This window comes from Carcharodon carcharias, chromosome 23 (assembly GCF_017639515.1).
Source record: "Carcharodon carcharias isolate sCarCar2 chromosome 23, sCarCar2.pri, whole genome shotgun sequence".
Taxonomy (NCBI): Eukaryota; Metazoa; Chordata; class Chondrichthyes; order Lamniformes; family Lamnidae; genus Carcharodon; species Carcharodon carcharias.
In genome coordinates, this window is record NC_054489.1 from 33,498,757 (window position 1) to 33,519,638 (window position 20,882).

At 41.9% G+C, this 20,882-nt stretch overlaps 1 protein-coding gene across 2 annotated transcripts in view; it reads left to right on the forward strand.

Annotated features, from left to right (window-relative positions):
- The window catches only part of LOC121269152 (gap junction gamma-1 protein-like), a 97,352-nt gene that overhangs the window by 41,396 nt on the left and 35,074 nt on the right, over positions 1–20,882 (forward strand). The window contains exon 1 of one of the 2 annotated variants that reach the window (XM_041173663.1): positions 14,531–14,578. The exons of the other annotated variant lie outside the window; for it this stretch is intronic. The gene's annotated coding sequence lies outside the window, so the exon portion shown is untranslated. Of the gene's footprint in view, positions 1–14,530; positions 14,579–20,882 lie in introns of those variants that run through there. 2 annotated transcript variants of the gene reach the window in all.

A 20,882-nucleotide genomic window follows, 5' to 3' on the forward strand; every position in this document is an offset into this window, starting at 1 on the left:
GTCCCAGACTGCTGAGGGAGGCACGGGAGGAGATCGCAGATCTATTGACCTGGGCAAAACGTATTTGTTTCTGCATTTTGGGTACATCGATCCTCTGTCTATATTTCTCTAATGTAAACCCCAATTCTATCAGCCTGTCCTGATAAATAAGAACCCTAAGATTGTGTGTTACTTTCTTCACCTTCCTCTTGTTTCAAAATTTCATCTCCAAAGTTTCAATATCTGGAGACCAAAACTGGATGCTGTCCTATAGAAATGGCTGTTCCAAGATATGTACAGCAGAAGTAAAACAATCTAATGATACATCCTAAAACCCTATTTTCTGTCAATTGACTTCAACTGGTCAGAATCCACTTTCTTTATCATTTTGGGCACTTTGATCATACCTCCTGTGCCTAAATTTTTCTACTGAAACCCCAAACTCTATGTGAACCTTTAATGTTTTATCCACTATGATCTCCCATTCCCACATTCCGCTCCTACTCCAGAACATTTGGTGAGTATACCTGTGTTGGGATTTGGACTCTGTACTAAACCTCAGAATAAGATCATTCTTGGCGGGGAATAACCTTATTGACTAAAAGGACAATCACTAACTTAGATTGCAAACTAACAAGGTTTATTGGACAACAAAGATTAACACAACATTCCAGTAGTTGAGGCATGGCATGATACACAAGGTCAAGCATGTCAGTCTGCATTTCTTTGGGTCCCGGACTTCTGGGGTCTTCTCTTTTTCTTGGTTCCTTGACTCACAATGTTCTTTGAAACCTTAACTTAGTCAACTTCTCTTAGCACATATGCAAAACCCCTTTTAGCTTTAAGACTTCAACTCCAATTTCCCAAATTACCTTATCTGCTGGAGCTGCATGTTTCACAGCTGCTGCTGAGTGCTCTCTCTCTCTCTCTCAAGCTGGAACTAGCTACTTGACAAAGACTATTCACTTTTCCTTAAGACAATTACTTTAGGCCTAATACTGAACTCTAATATTGGCCTGGATTCTTACATCAACCCTTAGCGTCAATTCTGGATTTCTTACGGCAATCCCCAACCCGGTGACAATTCCATTAGTCACTTTTGGATTTTTACGGCCTCCTTAGGCTATGACAATTACCCGTCGATTGTCACTGTCTTAAGCAAATACTAACATCCTAGCTAACATCCTACTAACAGCAAGTGCCCTACTACTAACTCTTAACTTTCCCTCCCAGAAAGGTTCCCCTTAGCAAATGATAAGTGCTATCCCCTGGCAAATGCCAAGACTCCTGCTAGGTGTCCTATTCTTATACCATTTCCACAGACAGATTTTGCAAAATTCAGCCCAAATCTGAGCATTTGTGTAAACACAACCAGTAATTTCTCACAAATTTTTGTAAATTTTGACCAATGGGAAGTGAGCTTATGGCTTCCCCACAACAACTTAACCTCAGCTTAAACCCTGTATTTACAATTCTTGACCAATGTCAGAAGTACTTCTGGGCTTACCCAAAACAAACTAACCTTGACTTGTATCCTTTTTTTACAATCCTAGCCCTCAGGCCACCCTTTTAGACAATCAGCATCCCAGTTTTGGCTTCTGTTTACTGCCAATGCTAGACTAACTGGAGCCTAACTGCAAATGTGTCCGGACTAGAAACTTCAAAGTTCGCTTCTAACTTTTTTTTCTTCTTAAAGCTACATTACAGCACTTTGGCACTTAAGAATTCTTTAAGTTGGCATCTCTTCAACATTCCAATAATATATACAAATTAAGACTTCTCATTAATAAACTTATGAACAGTACAATTGGTAACTGAAGCATTATTAATTACACAAATGTGTCAGAAAGGTGAAGTCTAACACCTGTATTGTAATAAATAATATTTACAGCACAGAAATAGGTCATTTGACCCAACAGGTCCATGCTGGTGTTTATGTACCACACGAGCCTCCTCCCACTCCTCCATCTAATCTGATCAACATTTCCTTCTATTCTTTTCTACCTCAGGAGTTTATCTAGATTCCCCTTAAAGACATCTATGTTAATTGTACTCCACGTGATAGAGAGTTCGACATTCCGCCACTCTCTGTGTGAAGAGGTTTCTCCTGAATTTCCTATTCTACTTATGAGTATATTATATACACGGTGGCCATTGTTAATCAATGGCTGGAATTAGCCAACTCCAATTACATCATGCTTTACTTCCAAATATTCAAGGACATCTGCTACCACTAAATCACCAGATTGCTAAGGAGGCAGGAAGCATGAGTTGGGAAATTTCCTGAAGCACCCCCCGCAGGCACTAGTTTTGCTCCAGGGAGGTGGAAGTGGTATCGAGCCAGAATCATTGACCCCAGAGCAGTTCAGAGGTGGTTACTGAGGAGGAGGAAGGGAGCGAGTGCTGAGGTTGGCTGGTTAGAAGGCTTGGTTCTCTGGCACTTTGACCCAATTGTATTAAAGGTTGTTTGGCCCTCTAGCCCTCACCCCGCACAACCCCCACCAAGTACCCCTGCCCCCTCCATGCCCCCGTGCTCCCTCTTATCTTCCAAGTCCCCTTATATCCCTCATGCCCACTCATCCAGTATGCACTATTTATAGAACCAGTGAGCCTTTTAATAATGATGGCAAGTCTTAAAATGCTCATGAAAAATAAAACAACCATTCAGAAATCTGCTTTAAAAAAAGCTACTGCTCTTATAACTCTCATGGACAAAATTTATTTATTTTCTTTACTCCCTCTAATAAGTATGTTTGTACATAGGAGGTGTGTGTTTTCTTACCCTCAGAGTGAATGTCCCAGTTAAATAATTCCAGCAGCAAGCTTTTTGTGAGTTTAAAAATAAATAAGGTTATTTATTATCACACACCTACCCCTAATTTAATGCACTGTTTCACCCACTCATCTCACACACACTCTCTCATACATACAGATTAGATACATATGAGGGCAATATACCATTACAATTTATAATTATCTCAGTCTCTTTTGTGGCAGGCCTGTAGTTTGTTGGATGAAATTGATGCTTTGAAATTGAAATGAAGGCCTGATAAAGTGAAGGATTCTCAACAGGTTATGAGGTGTATTGTAATCAGATTTCTAGGAGATTGGTTCTCAGGTGCAGTTGAAGTTGGAACAGCTTGGGGAATCATTCTCTCTGTTAGGATCTCCCACTTCCATGGTATTACTGTTTTGTATCTTGGATGACTTGCAACTAGTTCAATGGCTTTTGGTGGGTCTCTCTGAATGCTGAGTTAAAAGCAGACCGCAAATTATTTCCCTCATCATGTGACTTTCACAAGTTCAAAGTCCTTTTTCCAAATAAAGGGTGGTATGTATGTTGATTCCAATCATTCTGTGGTGTTGTTTAACACCTTGTGATTCACCCAGTATAGTTTGGATGAGGGAAACCATCATGACACAATGGAAGATTGATAGAATCCATTCACATCCACCTTATTACATTGAGTTTCGATGTCCCTTCTTGTCCAAGGTGAAACAGAGAGACGGGCTGGCTAAAATTCTGTAGTTCTTTTGTGTTGATCCACCCTTAAACAAAGGGATGAGTGAATTTCCAGGATGGCCCTGAATGTCCATATGTAATTACATATTCGCTTGAGACTTCAGACTGTCTAAAACTCAAAATGCCATAGATCACATGATTTACAATTACCATTTTAATAGTTTGTTTAAAATAATGACTGAAAGTTCCTAATATACTGGGCATGACAAACCCTTATAAAAGTATCAATCAGGCACTGCCATTCATAGTTTCCACAACAGAAGCTTTACCCCACTTCACATCCCTTAATCCTGTCCAAATAAACATAGACATTGATTAAAAACAGATCAATGAAAGAATAACTTGTTATAACGTCATAAGGATGTCAATCAATCAAAGCTGACACTCCACTTCAGCCTGTGTGAACAGACTCCTGCTGAGCTAATCCATTAGTGAGTCCCGGAGCTCAGCCAATCATTCAAATGAGATCGTCTGTTGAACACAGAATCGGGTTCCACCTGCCATTTTTAAAGGCCTCCGGAGTTGGCCTGGTTCCGTGAAAATCCAGACCTTTGTATTTGCATTCAGTTCCTAACTTTTGTGCACATTTGTTGTGCTTTTAATAACTTGTAAAAATTTCCATTCATGCCCTCATTGAAATCATTTGTGAAGTTGGTGACCAGCAATGGCCCTAAGCCAGATTTGCAGAGGAATCCAATATTCATTTGATCCCATGCTGAACTACCTCCATTGATGACTATCATCTACTTATGAGAATGCAAGCAATTCTCTAAACAGTATTTCATCTTGCTCATGATTCCACACAATGAAATCTTACAGAATAGGTTTCTGAGTTGCATTTTATCAAGATTTCCTGGATAATTTATTTCCCTTCTCAGCTGAGAAGGGCAACAACTTCTGAATCTGGCATCCAAATTACATTTCTTGATTGCTTCAGGGCAGGGGAACGCAAAGTAAGGAAAGTTTAGAGTATGTTATTTTCTGATTTAATTGGATTAAGTGATTTCTTTGCAAACTTTTCCACAGGTTTGTCCTTCAATGTGTGTTCCAGCAGCAAATAAAGATAAAACAAGCCAGTTTGCAAATTTCACAATGCAATACTTTAACACAAAATAATGTTTCCAAGTATTCTTCTTTCCAGGCATTAACTGATGTAGTTATATGTTCCACTAAAGTGTCCCGCTTCTTTAGTATTCTTGGAACTCAAAATTAGAGCCTCAAATGCAGGATGTCAGATTCCACTTGGGCTTTGATCAGCCTCTCCCAAGCTGATTGCTATTTGTCTGGTCTTTATGCCTTCCAGTTATGAGTTCCAAGGCTACCAACATTGTAGCTGTTCTCATGGTGTTTAAATTACAGTTGAGAAGTAATAATGAGTGATCATCAAAGTACCAGCAGAGCTATGAGAGAGTTTTTAACAAAGGCAGAATTATATCTGCCTGACCTTGAAAATGTATTGTGATTTGCCTTGTAGAAATAGCTTATTTTCTCACTGATCGAGTTCAGCAAAAATGTTATAGCTTTTCAGGGTTTCTTCAAGAAGTCCCCCTTATCAAAACCACCATAGTAGTCTTCCCCTCATTCACCACAACGTACAGAGAGAAACCAAAAAAGCTACCAAAGAATGAAAGTATTTACATGAGGCTCAGTTTGACTCCCATGTCTTGTCAAACTGTTTCTTGGATCTGTTAAAGATTATGAAAGAGATGGACAATGCTCATTGAGCCAATTTGTTCATTATGGCAAAGAATTCTAATGCTAAAGGGCACATGTTCAAAACCAGTGTAAGATGCTTAACTGTAAATTTAAAAGGCTGTAGACTTGTGGAATGAATAACATGTGAAGGATGTTGAAGAGGAGAGTATAACTGGATTCCAGATGTAATTGCATCACGTTTCTAAAAAAAGTGGAGTGATGTAGTGGGATAATGGGTAGGCTTAATCCATCAACAGGATACAGGCTAGTTGGATCGAGTGACACTTCTTCTTAGTGAAGCTAATTCTTGTGTTCTTTCTTGTGAAATATGAACCGATTCCTTTCACTATTCACCAGCTTTGCAGAGCATTATTCCCTATTTAGCTTGCTAATCAGATTGTCATTTGTGTTCATTTAAAAAAAATATCTGTACTTTATTATGTTATCAAAAGCACTTAACTTACCCCCTCCACCCACCCACACCCACCAGCGGAATCTGAACTGACCAGGCACATGGCTGCCAACGCTTGTAGAACTATGTGCCGATAAGAGGAAGAAAAGGAATAATAGTGAGTGAATTTAAATTCTTTCTCTGCCCATTGGTGCCCTGGGAAGTAATATTATGAGCAAAATACAAATTGGCTTTGACCACGTCTTGCCATGATTCTGGGTTGCTTTCACTTTCATTTTTTTACCAGAAGAATAGCCAGTTCTTCTGGACCATTTCATTACAGTAGTTTATTTGGCATAGTGATCAAAAGAATTTTTGTGTAATTTTATTGGCATTTTCTTCAACCGTATAATGTCTGAGTCAATGTGACTCTAAAGCTCGGCTTTCACTCTTTAAGAAAGCAGCAGACGTACTAGAGCCAAACTGACCACTTCTGCTGTTCAATAGCTCCATAGAAGGAAGATGCACATTTGTATGCTAGTTTATAAAAATATGTTCATCTTGCTGGTATTGTACATAGATTGTAAGTAGAGGTCAAAGGTATTTACTTAATACAGTGGTCATGAAAGACAAGGTAGCCAACCTTGACCAATATCTATCTGTCTGTGAGCTTCAAACACCAAAGGGAACTGGAACCTCTGAAATGTTATCATAATTGCACAATATTATCGACATAGCGAGAAAAATTAGATACATCTTCGTGCTAATCCAGTTGAGAAATGCCAGTCATGCCAATGGAATAATTCTCTTCACTGGGACTGCCATGAACATAGTGCCAGTCAGAATAAGAATAAGGATAAGGGATGATCAGGAGGCATCAGCAAGGATAAGAGATTTTCAGGAGGTTTAAAGGAGCTTTTAACTCCCACACCTGGAAACACACACCTCCCCACACCTGCACCCCACCCCCCACATGCGCACGAAAGAGTGCACTGATCTCCCTGAGGCTAAATGCTGCCTCAGGGAAATCCATTCCAAATTTTAAAATGTTAAGCAAATCATATCAACATTTACCTGACATGTCCCCTCATGTGACACTGTCACATGAGTTGGGACATGGCCATCACTTTTAGTGAAACCTTTGTTAAACATTTTACAAACCTCCTGAAACCTCATCCAGCCCGTGGATGAGGTTTCATGCTTTTTCTTAAGCCCGCCAGGGCTCCCGTCTATTAATGAGGTTACGTACTTTTTAAACGGTCTCAATAGGCTTTTGACAGGTCGGCGGGTGTGCAGCTGACTGTGCCCCCGCTGACCTGAAAATAGAAATGGCGTGGGGTGATGGGAGTTCCACCCAATGTAAGCCCGCATCAATTTACGCGTTGGCGAGTGGGCCCCACCCCTTCTCACCGGAAGATCCTCCCCTAACTTCCTTCCTGTTGATACTGCTCCAAGTCAGGGGCTGCCATGTCACATGGGCCAGTATTTCTCATTACCCAAGAAAATCACACCTGATCACTTTACAATTGACTCTTAAAAGTCCTTTTTCAGGCATTCTTAAAACCAATTACTGATTCCACAGACCTTTTAAAGAAATTATAACTTTTACTTACTGTACTGCTTCCTGGTCTAAGGTCATGTCAGGCATGTGAAAGGTTTTGCCAGTTGCACTTTCTGATTGTGGATAATTTAATGGTAACCTGTGTTTGGTGATTTAGTACGAGTATCGATGCTCGTACTAGTTCAACACTGCCCGTGCTCATCTCTAGTAGGAATCTTAAGTTGACCTTTCATTGCAATCAGGATTGAAGTGATGAAGCATCCATGAATAAACCCAGTCCATGTTACGTGAATTTCACTGCTGTTTTTTTGTTGTTTTGATCATAAGGACAGCACTACAATCTGAATGTAGAGCTACTGATCCTAGAAATAGCTTAGCTGGTTACAGATCTGACCGACTGAGATCAGGCAATGCCATCCAAAACCATCACATTCAGTATCAGGCACACATCAGTGTCATTGCTTATTATTGCCTATTGGCCTAGCCCTAGCCATTCCTCCTGACTCAGATTTGCAGAATGTTTTTAACCCTTTGATTGTTTTGACTTTGAATTATTGAATTTTAAAATATTCCAGGGACTGCTGACATTTTTAAAATTTAATTTTGGAGCTATTGGGGTGAAGGTATCTGCTGAATATTTTTTGATTAAATATGAACAGATGAAAACACGAATTAGGAGCAGGAGTAGGCCACTCGGCCCCTCAAGCCTGTTCCGCCATTCAATAAGATCATAGTTGATCTGCTTTCAACCTCATATTCCTGCCTACTCCCGGTAATCTTTCACCCTCTTGCTTTTCAAGAATCTATCTATCTCTGCCTTAAAGATATTCAAGGACTCTGCCTCAACCACCTTTTGAGGAAGAGAATTCCAAAGTCTCACAGCCCTCTGAGAGAATTTTTTTTTCCAAATCTCTGCCCTAAATGAATGACCCCTTATTTTGAAACAATGATCCCGAGTTCTAGATTCTCCCACAAGGGGAAATATCCTTTCCACATTCACCCTGTCAAGTCCCCTCTGGATCTAATATGTTTCAATCAGGTCACCTCTTACCCTTCTAAGCTCCAGCAGATACAAGCTTAGCCTGTCCAGCCTTTCCTCATAAGACAACCCTCCCATTCCAGGTATTAATCTAATAAACCTTCTCTGAACTGCTTCTAATGCATTTGCATCTTTCCTTAGATAAGGAGGGCAAAACTGTATACAATACTCCAGATGTGGCCTCACCAATGTCCTGTATAACTGAAGCATAACCTCCTTACTCATATATTCAGTCCCCCTTGCAATAAATGACAACATTCTATTAGCTTTGCTAATTACTTGCTGTACCTGCATACTAATCTTTTGCGATTCATGCACTAGGACACCCAGATCCCTCTGCATCTCAGAGCTCTTCAATCTCTCACCGTTTAGATAATATGCCTCTTTTTTATTTGTGAACAATTTCACATTTTCCTACATTATGCTCCATTTGCCAGATCTTTGACCACTCACTTAACTTATCTATATCCTTTTGTAGCCTCCTTACATCATCTTCACAACTTACTTTCCTACCTACCTTTATGCCATCAGCAAATTTGGCAACTCATACCATCAGTCCCGTCACCCAAATCATTTATATGAATTATAAAGAGTTGAGGCCCCAGCACTGATCCCTATGGCACACCACCCATCACATCCTGCCAACCACAAAATTAGCCATTTATGCCTATTCCATTTGCTGTTAGCTAGCCGATCTTGTATCCATGCCAATATGTTACACCCTACACCATGATTTTCCGCAATAACCTTTGATGAGGCACCTTGTCAAATGCCTTCTGAAAATTTAAGTATAGTACATCCACCTGTTCCTCTTTATTAAATGGATTAATACTTTACTGAATTTGATACAGTATACTTTAAGCCTTATTATCAAAAGGATGCAATAATATTTTCATCAAATGTGAGAAGTTTGGGGAGGGTTGGTGGGATGGCGTGGGAAGGGTGCATGGCTGAACGCATATTTCAGTCTGAACTCCACTTATATTTGTGGAGAGCATAACGGTACACTAAAATCATTAGATGCACACAAAATTGCATTTAAAAAAAAGAAAATTTCACTTTTGAACTTGGTTAGGCTGGGCTTATTTTATGTGGAACAGAGAATGCTGAGGGGAGATTTAAGATGTATAAACCTATCATGGCCTTAGCAGAGAGATCAACAGCCATAGGATTTAGATTTAAAGAAATCGGGAGAAGGATTAGAGGGGAGATGAGGAGAATTTTTTAGCACTCAGAGAATGTTGGAGATTTGGAACTCACCACCTGAAAGGGTGAGGCAGGAACTCTCATAGCATTTAAAATGCACTTGGACGGATATGTGAATTGCCAAAACCTGCAAGGCTATGGACCAAGAACTGGAAAGTGGGATTGGAATGAATAGTATTTTTGGCCGACACAGATATGATGGGCTGAACGGCTACAAATTTCTATGATTTTTATTGTATGGCAACAATCACATGACCAGAATCACTTTATAGCAATCATTTGTGGCTAATACTAATCAAGTGAATTTTTTGAGTTATTCCAAAGTCTCTTGGCCAGTTTGATTTTTTTGTCTGACAGACTGTAGTCTCATGTTGGTATGGCAGGCCAGATGTGGGTGGGCATTCTGCAAGTTTTAGCTTCTACAGTAATTCTGACTGCGTCTAATCTCAGGACCAGGTTCTGATTTAATGTGCCTGAGCAGAGGTGAGCTGCTCGGTCCTCATGTTACCAAACAAGCATATCGCTTCCAAACGCTGCCACTACTAACAATGACATCTCTGCTGCTATAACTGCACATCGCAATCCCATTGATAGCCCCAGACCCTGGCCCCTCTCACTATTCAATTCCTGGTCCAAACCTCTGACTGTTTCTTGCTGTCATCAGTTTGCATTCTGACAGACAGAGAAAGCACAAGGGCTACAGCTTACTTGGTCTTTGTGTTATAACGGGCCAAGGACAGCAGATCTATAAAGGTTTTTCTTAAAAGTAAAGGTTACAACAAAAACACAATAAACTGAAATGGCAAAGCAAAAGCTAAAGTAATATAACCCCCATCCAAAAGCGGTAAACAAGGCAGTTAAAGGAAAACCGTTTGGCATGAAACAAAGGATCAAGCAGAAGGCAAGGAGCAATCTATTCAAAGTCATGAAAAATATGAAAAGTATTCAGTCATAATTTCATAATCTTTATTTTCCAGTGTCAGCAGCACTATGATAGACCCACTAAAAATTGTACAAAATGTAAGTTATTTGGAAATAATTAAGTTATTTGGTGCTACAAATAGTAAATTGTCCCTGATGTTGGCCAACTGACCAATAATCTTTAACGTCTGTATCCTTCATTTGTAGATTGATGTGTATGGGCCAAAGCGGCCAGGCTAGTTACAATGAAGCACCAGTTCTGAAGTATAGGGCCATAACCTCTGAGCTCCCTAGCGTCGGATTTGGTGGGTATCCCAAAGACTCGCTGGGGAACCCCTTCCGGAAGATCCGAGGTAAGGGTTTGCACGTCAATTGCCCAGAAGTGCTAATTTCCTTTGGCCAATTGCCCTTTGCTGGGAACTATTCAAAAATGCGGTTTAAATCACAAACTTCAAATGGTTCCACCAAGGTTACATCAGAAAAAGTTGAACAATTAAAACCTCTTCTAACCTCTGGGTAATTATTGTAAAAACTCAGACCGCAGCCCCCTCCCGACGGCCATATCGGACTCCCCCTAACCCTGCAACACCCCCCAAGGGACTCCCCACAACCCCAACACTCCCCATCCCGACCACCGCCACCCCCAATTGTCTGCTTCCCCCCTCAACCTTCCCCCAGACCTCCGACCCCCACCACCGCCGGACCTCCAACCGCCGCCCCCCCCCCCCCCCAAAACTCCCACCTTCCTCGGACCTCCAACCACCTGACGTCCAATGTCCTCCCCCACCACACCCACCCAGACCTCTGAGCGCCACCACCCCCCCATGCACTCTGACCCCCTCCCCAATTGTCCCTGTCCTCCGAACCCTCAAATCCTATCCACTTACCTGAGACACGTGTTCCTCCTGGCCTGTCAATTTCCCTGGCCCTTTAAACTTAGCTTCTTTATGGTAGCAAGTTCCATAAAAAAGGGGGCATGGCCTCCTTGAATCTGCCGGAGCTGCACTTCGCTGGGGCCTGCAAGAGTCTTTCAATGCAGACCCCAAGCAGCTCCGGCAAACGGAAGTGTCAGCATAAATTTCAAAGGCAGGTAAGTATGTATTTATTTCTTCTAATTGCTGTGGGCCATCTCTTTCCAACGCCAGCTAGAAGTTATGGTCCATAATTTGTCTGCCTCGTAACGACACATACCCTGGAAACTTCAGTATTCTCCTGAAAACTGAACGACAGCACCAATACTCCAAGTGCATATGTCCTCTGAGATTTAATGAAAGGAGGATGTGCACTTGATATAACCTTACAGCAAAATGACACAACACGTCAAGAACATGAACCCAAGGCATCTGAACGTATGCTAGCTATTAAGAATGATAGTCATGAGAACATTTTGTTACAAAGTGGGTATTGAGTTGTGACTAGTGTACTGCATGGCATTGTACCTTTGACTCTTTCAGAGTGAATGTGGCTTTTGCACTTCAGCTTTCAAGTCAAACTAATTGCCCTGAATGACCAAATTAAGAGCTATAAATTACAGTGGCTTGCTTACCAGGGAATATGTTTTTATTTAATTGATTCAACATTCTTGGTGATTTTTGGAGATTTTTCATTGTACTATCCTTAGCTGTCAAGGCCACATAGAATCACAGAATCAGAGTTGTTACGATGCAGAAAGAGGCCATTCGGCCCATCGTGTCTGCACCTGCTCTCCAAATAAGCCACTTACCTAGTGCCATTTCCCCGCCTTCTCCCTGTAACTCTGCACATTCTTCCTTTTCAGTCCAATTTCCTTTTGAATGGTTCAGTTGAACTAGCCTCTACCACATTCGCAGGCAGTGTATTTCAAACCCTAACCACTCACTGTGTTATGACTGGGTGAGGAGAAGTGAGCTGGCTCCCCTTCTATTCAGCCCTCTCTGTTGGTCGCAACGAAGGTTTTAAGATTTCTTTTCCCTGAAAATGCCTTTTCCAATCCAAATATATTTATTTGTTAATAAGGAGCCAATCAAACCAGGTTTTCTTGAGTCAAAGAAAGAGTGAGTTTATGAGTTACTAAACACCCCCCAAAAAATAAAGACACAATGACACAGAGATACAGATATCAAAGTAAGACATTTAGAGTCCAATAAAAAGCTAAAAGAATATATGATTAAGTCCTTGGCTTGTCTTTGAGGCATAGATTGTTGAATGTTGCAGCTGTTTGAAGTTGGTTGGTTTCCTGTAGAATTCTGGAGTTGACTTGATTCAGGTCTGCACGTTGTTGAAGACACTCTTTTAGCTTCAGGGAGAGAACGAGAGAAAGAGATCTTTACTGCTCTCTCCCAGCAGTGGTTTCAGATGACTGCATTGTTTCTTTCTCCTCTTCATCCTGATTCTGTTTGGCAGAACCAGTTTTTAAAACTCTTGCCTCTATATTCCCAGAGAAGAATTCAATTAGCTTGTCTTGCATTTATTGTTGTAGACCAAGTAATCCCATTTTTTGATCTATTCATCTCAAAAACCTCTGATTTCTCTCAACAGGAGACAGAGTTATTTTGACTTCTGCAGGGGTTTTTGAATGTCTGATGAGCATCTAGTTGGTTAGCAGTTCCGATTGTCTTGATAGAAATATAGCTGATCAAAGTCCAGCACTTGGCATTTTTAATGCCTTCCTTTCAAGAGTGTCCCTGTTTGAAGTGGACCTTGACATCCCCCAGGTATAAAATTCCATGCATCAGATTTGCAGTTCATTTCATATAGAAATGCTCCAGAAAAGTGGTCAACTTACAGTATCAGACATCAGGTGACTTGTGGCAACCATTTTTTGATTAGTGTCTTTTCCTGTATTTTTTTTTAAACAGGTCTTCTTTAAACAGTTTAATATGTCTGTGGTTAGCTGGCGAAGTTGTAGATTATTCTTACTCAGTCACAAGCTTCCTGCTGTCGTGACACCTGCATGAGAAAACTTTTCCTCATATCACTATTGCCTCTTTTACTAGTTATATTAAATCTGTGCCCTCTTGTTCTTGACACTTTCATGAGTGGGAACAGTTTCTCCCTATCTATTCTGTCCAGACCCCTCATAATTTTGAATACCTCTATCAAATCTAGATCTCCTAAACTTGCGGCCTATGGGGTTCATGCAAATCCTGAGCCCATGGAAACCCAGCTCATGATGCCTACGTAACTCGAAGCCAATTGTTGCTTTTTAAAAATTGGTTGGTGTGCTCTGTTTGAATTTTACAGGCCTAGCAGATTTAGAAGGAGTTATTTGTAGTGTTGTTTCCTTACTGTGGATAAATTTTGATCAGAATACCAAGCTCTATTAGTAATGACAACCTGAGGTATTAATGGGAACATTGATTTAAAAATTATACCTGGTCGCCAAGGCTCCCTCCATGTTATGTTCATAAGCGACCCATAAAAACAAACTGCTTGCAATATGTTTTTTTTTCAAAAATATCAATGTAATTCAATTTATATACAAATCAATCAGTGTAATGTTTTGTGCAAAAGCACAGTTTAGTTGATGGTAATGTAAACAGAAAATGCTGGAAATATCCAGCAGGTCTGGCAACCTGGAGAGAAACAAAGATAACGTGGTTTCCAATCTGTGACTTTTCATCAGAGCTGATGAGTATTTCCAGCATTTTCTATTTTTATTTTAGGTTTCCAGCATCCACAGTATATATTGCTTTTCATTTAGTGGAAGGTGTTTGCTTTTGCATTTTTAAAAAAAGAGATATATAAAGGAGGTGTCGTGGATAATATAGAGGAGCTCCAGTAACCGCACATTCAGTGAAAGCTACACTCAGATACTTGGTTAAGATATGGGCAAAACCAAAAGGAAGGTTTTGCCTTCCAATTAAAAGCTTCAGCTTCAGACAGTAGGAGTAAAGGTTATTTTACTCCCCCGAATCCTTTCTGAATACTTGGCTAGTCTTCTATGTGTCAAAGAGGTTTGGGAAACAAAAATGTGCACAGTGCTGCATGCACACAAGCTTGTCCTTTGTGTCATGAGGACTCTCCCTTTACAAAAGAACGGCTGGGAGTAGTGTGACTAATGCACTATCCCAGGCCCTTTTGTTTGTAACATAATAATTTCCATGTGAAAAGATACGACATTTAGTCCAGCTGGAAGACTGAAATGCCAGGCCAGGCTACAGAACTCAATCACTCTCTCAATACATTGAGCTTTGTCTGGAATTGAAGGGGTGAATTTTGTTCTCAGTAATTCTTAAAATACGAGGTTTTCAGCCTGGAAGTGGCGAGTCATGAGTCCAAAAGGTGAAGTATTTACAAGTGCTGGTTGTGTTGTCTATAGATTTTCATTTCACTTTGGACCATATTGTGGTTTTGCTGGGAAATTTTATTTGAATAATTCAGTTTCAAATGTTTTGCAAATGATATTTATTATATTTTGCTTCCCTTCAAATTCAATGTTTTTCCCCAGAGCGAGGTCTATGGTGAATATGCCCAGCTAAATTTTTGCACAGTATTTTATGCTGAAAATAGGACTGAAAGTGTGGTGCATTTTGCAGTCTATGAATGTTTTCCATGATGTGATGTACAGAACTGGTGTATTGGAATGTATTCTATTATGGTATTTACATCAAAGATGTTCTGCATTCTAAACCACAACATGTTTACTGAAATGTCCTTGGCTTCATAGAGAGGGTTTCCCAAGTACACATTTCCCAAGTGAGATAAGACAGATAGTAACCAGATGTATTCTTTTGGATAATGGCATTACTTATCTGTTTAAACTATTTAAAAGGAAATACTGGCACTGACAATGGCTTTAGCACCTTGAATATATGGTTTATCTAATTGCTCCAGTTTGGCAAAACTTTAATTATTTTAAAATTCTCAACACCTGACCAATATTTCAGCAACTCTGGTTATTTTTTAAGTTATTGCATAACATATACATGAAATTGCTGTTGCTGTGCATTGTGTAATTTCTGAACACTATTTTAAACTAATTATTGGTTACTGCACCAAGTTTAGAACTTTGCCTATTTTTTATCTGAGTGTTAACACAGACGGAATCACAGAGTTGTTACATCAGAAAGAGGCCATTTGGCCCATTGAATCTGCACTGGCTCTCTGAATGAGCAACTCACCCAGTACCAATGCCTTCCCCCTGTAACCCTTCACAGTCTCCCTTTTCAGATAACAGTCCAATTTCCTTCTGAAGGCTTCAATTGAACCTGTCTCCACCACACTTGGGCAGTGCATTCCAAACCCTAACCACTTGCTACGTTTAAAAAAAAAGTTTCTCCTCATGTCCCTTTTGCTTCCTTTATTAATTACTTTAAATCTGTGCCCTCTCATTCTCGATCCTTTCACGAGTGGGAACGGTTTCTCCCTATCTACTCTGTCCCGACCCTTCATGATTTTGAATAGCTCTACCAAATCACCTCTCAACCTTCTTTGCTCTGAGCAAAACAGCCATAACTTCTCCAATCTCTCTTATCTACCTTCATGACTGAAGTTATAAAAGCTTTCATTTCTGCCTTGTGTTTGCTTTCATAAATAGGTTTTAAGAATAAACAAATTGTTAGATGTAAAAACACTGAGGCCCATCTGGTTCACCTGCGACCATCCTGGTTGTTGCATGATACAATGATAATGGAGTCGTTGTCTGATCATAACAATCAACGGCTGGGATTTTCTGGCCCCGCCAGCCACCAGGATCGCCCAGTCCTACCGAAAGTCAATGGGACTTTTGGCTGGGCAACCGAATCTCTGACCATGATGGGGCTGGAAAATCAGTCGATAGCAGTCTCAGACATGAGGTGAGGAAAATCCTCCAGTGAGGATTTTCAAAGTCACTGGGCAGAATTTTCTGCCTGCCAGGCAGGAGGACCCGACCCAATCTCCGGCGGGTGGGGAGCCGATCCCCACCGGAGAAGCGGGTCCCGCCGCCATTTTATGTGGGCGGGTCAATTAAGGCCCGCCCAGCATGACGTCCAGCGGGAAGCGTTATGTGCTCCCTGTGTGGGGGGGAGGGGGGATTCCCCAAAAGCGAGAGTGCGCTCTTTCGCACATGCGCATGAAAGAGCGCACATCTCCCTGAGGCTAAGTGCAGCCTCAGGGAGATCGCTGACAGTTTTAAAAATAGAAAAAAAAATTCCCTAATATGCACCCTTCATGTGACAATGTCACATGAGATGGGACATGTTCATAATTTACAGAATAACTTTATTAAAAATTTTAAAACCCTGCATGAAACCTCATCCCTCCGCTGGATGAGGTTTCATGTTTTCTCTATTTGCCACCGGGACTCCTGGCCAACCCGCCAACCTTAAGGTTGGACAGGTAGGTACATTAATTACTTTAATTGATCTGTCAATGGCCTCAATTGGCCATTGACAGGTTAGCGGTGCTGCAGCTGATTTTGCTGCGGGCCAACCTTCCTGAAAACTTAAATGGGGCACAGTGACATCGGGGGTTCTGCCCGGCATCATCCCGCATCATTTTACGCGTCGGTGAGTGGGCCACGCCCCCTGCTCGCTGATGGCAAAATTCTGCCCACCGTGTTTCTCTCAGGCATGTTACACATCCCACGTTTTATGCCTCAGATTACTTGCATGATGCATCCTGAATATTTTTTTGAAAAGAGAAAGATCTAATTTTTCATGGTTTCTGAAGTAATGGGCGGAATTTTCCGGCCCTGTCACGCAGGGAAATCCGTGAAATCCCACCGGCACAAAATTCTGCCCAATGGGTTAGTAGCTTCTATTTCTTTTACTTTTAGTTGAAAGCTTATTCAAATTAATCACTCAGTTTGTAATCAAATTATTTTCAAAGGAAAACCAAAGTGAGATGAACAACAACATATTTTCTCTTTACCGCGGGGAAGTTGTTTGGAATTTGAGCAGATTATCGTTCGAGACTTGTCACTGGAGGCAAGGTTGTTAGGCCGCAATGAGGTGAGTGCAATGGTGGGGGGGGGGAGCATTAACATCTGCGCCACCAGCCTTTGTGCCAGTTTGCCAGCAGCAGTCCGCCCCGGGCCATTCACCCGCGGGCAGATTGGGGGCGGAAGGGCTGGATACCTGCCCACAAGCAGCGGGTAAGCAATTAAGCGTCCTTGAAGGCCTATGAGGACCTATTGCCAGAGGCTGCTGTAATTTTCCAGTTGGTCTCAGGTCTCCTGAGGCACCGGGGACCTGGTCAGCTCCCTGGAAGCAGCCTCCTGGCAGTGTACCCGGGGCCCAGTGCTCCAGGCTGGCATTGAGGCTTCACCCTGCTCCCGCAGCTGTCCCATGGATAGGTTCCCCACAATAGTGGCCAGTGTTCTCAAGACACTTTTAAACTTATAAGTTTAAAAAGTTGGGGAGTGAATTGCCCTCTCTCTCTGAACCGGATCTGCAAGCTGCTGCATCAGTGCTGGGAGGTCACCATACTCAGTTGATGGCAGGCCCATTCTCTAGCCACAGTTTGGGGCAAATCACTGCCGGGTGACTGTTCCCCAGACAACGCGGGGTTCTGATCCCCATTTAAACCAATATCGGAGTCCCAACCCAAAATTCTGCCTTGGGGATATTTTCCCTCCAGTGGTAGGAATACAATGCATCATTCTTAGCCAGATTTGTAGCCAGAACAGCTTTTTTAACATTGCTGATAAATGAAACATGAATAAATATGTTTGTTTCCAGTCCATTACATTGTAAATTTCCAGTATATTGTAAATATGAATAAATCACTGGTATAAATCTATTTTAATTGGATCGTAAAAGGATGAGTTACTTGGTAATCTTTGTAAGCAGACCAAGCCTGTATGAACAAACATTTGCCTCTGCCCTATTCAATTAAAAGTCATTAGTTACTTAATTCGTGGATAGCAATCCAGTCTGGTTATGAAAGTTGCATTTATTTTTTGCTTATTGAAAGCATACCTATCATTTTAAACCCCAACCAATTTCAGCAGCAGGTTTGTTCAAACGGAGAAACTTAGTGCAGGATTTTCAGGGAGCAGGGATTCCTGACCCGTCACCTGAAATGTCTGCGTGGAATGTATCCCCACCGATCATGATGGCCCCGCTACCTATTGACTGGAGGCGAGACTTCCGCCCCTCACACAGGCAGAAGCCCCACCTCAGAGAGCTGCCGGCCAATAGTCCCAGCAGTGCCAGTGGCAGCAGTGGCCAGGATTGGGACTACAGGCAGTCCCCAGATTCTAAGTTGCAGAGTCGAGGACCAGTAAGTACAGGGGTCGCACAGCGAGGAGGGGAAGGGGGGCTCTTAATATAGAGGCCAGTGGTGGAGGGGGTGGTGGAGGGAGCACCAGAGGAGGTCAGATGTTGGACTGGGGGGATGAGGGTGGGGGGGAATGTCCTATATGTAAAGGGGACCCTCGAGGGAGGTGCCCGAAGCCCTGCAATGTGACCTGCCAGGGATCCCACACCCTGCCTCTGAATTCCTCCTACCAGTCTCAAAACGGGCTCCCCCATAAAACTTCAGGCAGGCAGGAGGGTCCCCCAGGAAATATACAGGCTCCCCTGCCTGCAAACCCGCTGGCAGGGGACCGTAAAATTCTACCTATGGAATTTTCAGACTTGAAAGTAACCAATAAAGAATGGATCTCATAGATTTTATAAGCTGACGAATGGAAAAGGTTATTCTGGAACATTGGGAAAAATTTTCCTCCCCGTTGCGGGGGGAAGTGCAGGATCAGGCACGGGCTGGCGCACTTCCGATCAGTGCCCCTGAGCGCGTGCATCCCGCCATTTCAAATGGGCTATGCGCTCCCTGTGCAGGCTGGAGAGGGGGGTCTCTCAGCCAGGAGTGCGCTCTTTCACACATGCACGTGAAAGAGCGCACTGATCTCCCTGAGGCTAAGTGCTGCCTCAGGGAGATTGGCTCAGAATTAAAACTTTTAAGGTAAATTTTTTTAAAGTTGCCCTGTCATATCCCCTCACATGAGTTGGGACATGTCCATCACTTTAACTCAAACCTTTATTAAGTATTTTAAAACCCTCATGAAACCTCATCCTGCCCATGGATGAGGTTTCATGCTTTTCTTAAGCCCGCCAGGGCTCCCAGCCTGCCCGCCAACCCTAATATTAGACTGGCAGCCCTGTCAATTACCTAAATTGTTTTATTAATGGCCTCAATAGGCCATTGACAGGTCGGTGGGCCCACAGCTGACTCGGCTGCGTCCCCGCTGACCTGAAAATGGAACTGACGCAGGGTGACGTCAGGAGTTCCACCCAACATCATCCTGCATCATTTTACATGTCAGCGAACGGCCCCCGCCCCACCCACCCCCCCCCACCCGCTCGCCGACCTAAAGATCCTGCCCATTATGTTAATATCTTGTCAATTACATTGTTAAAGCTTGTTAATTTCATGTCAGTTACATTAAGAGAAACAGGTAATTGTCTTTGAGCACATATAAATAGGGGATAGCTGGGACACTTGTGTGGGAGGAGAGTTGTGAGATTGAACAAGTGAATAAACTTGCTCGATAATGAAAAGCTGTTTCTTGGTTTCAGCTTCACCAACTGGCTTGGATCCTATTAATACATTAGTGCAAGTTATAACTATAGGTGAAAAGATACAAATTCAAATACATGAAAGGCAAAATTTAGAACTGATGCAAGTTTTCAGAAACAGTGATCAGCGTTTGCATTGGACTTCCAGGTAGAGTAGTGGAGGCAAAAATCTTGGAATCGTTTAAGGCAGTTGGATATTGTGGGCAACGAACAATAGATTTCTCTCACTGAATGATCCAGGAAGAGCAAACTCACATTCCGCATTATTATTCATTCCGAGAGAACTTAAGATACTTGTAAATAGCTTATCATACAACTTCTGTAAATTTATTTTGGAATGAACAAATTTTGGCTGGTTCCTTGTGAAACAGGCATACTAGTGAGAGAGCTGATGGTTTCCAGATTCTCATCTTGGAAGGGAAACGGAGATATTTTATGCAACAACTTGTTCTATGTAAACAGTTTAATTTTTCTTTGTCTCCAAAACACAATAGGAGGGTTATAAATCTCGCTGTCTTAATTTTTTTTTTTGCTGGTAAGCCACCTGGTTTTGACCAAGCCAGTTTTTCCTAGACTTACAGCAGGGAAAGAGAAGGGCCAATTAGGGACCATAGAGGTAATCTGTGTGTGGACCCAGAAGACAATGAATACTTTGTGTCGGTCTTCATAATGGTAAAGGGCAATGCAGATATAGACATCAGGGTGGAGGACTCTGAAGTAGTAGAGGAAATTAACAAGGTAGAGGGTTTAGCAGCCTTAAAAGTGATTAAATCCGCAGGCCCGGATGAGATGTATCCCAGGCTGTTGAGGGAGGCAAGAGAAGAGATATCAGGGGCCCTGGCAATAACTTTCAAATCCTCTCTGGCCACAGGTGAGGTGCCAGAAGACTGCTAACATTGCCCCATTATGAAAAAATGGAGGAAGGGATAGACCAGGAAATTACAGGCCAGTCAGTCTAACCTCAGTGGTGGGGAAGTTACTAGAAATAATTCTGAAGAACAGAATATATCTGTACTTGGAGAGACAAGGATTAATCAGAGATAGTTGACATGGATTTGTTACTGGAAGGTCCTGTTTGACAAATT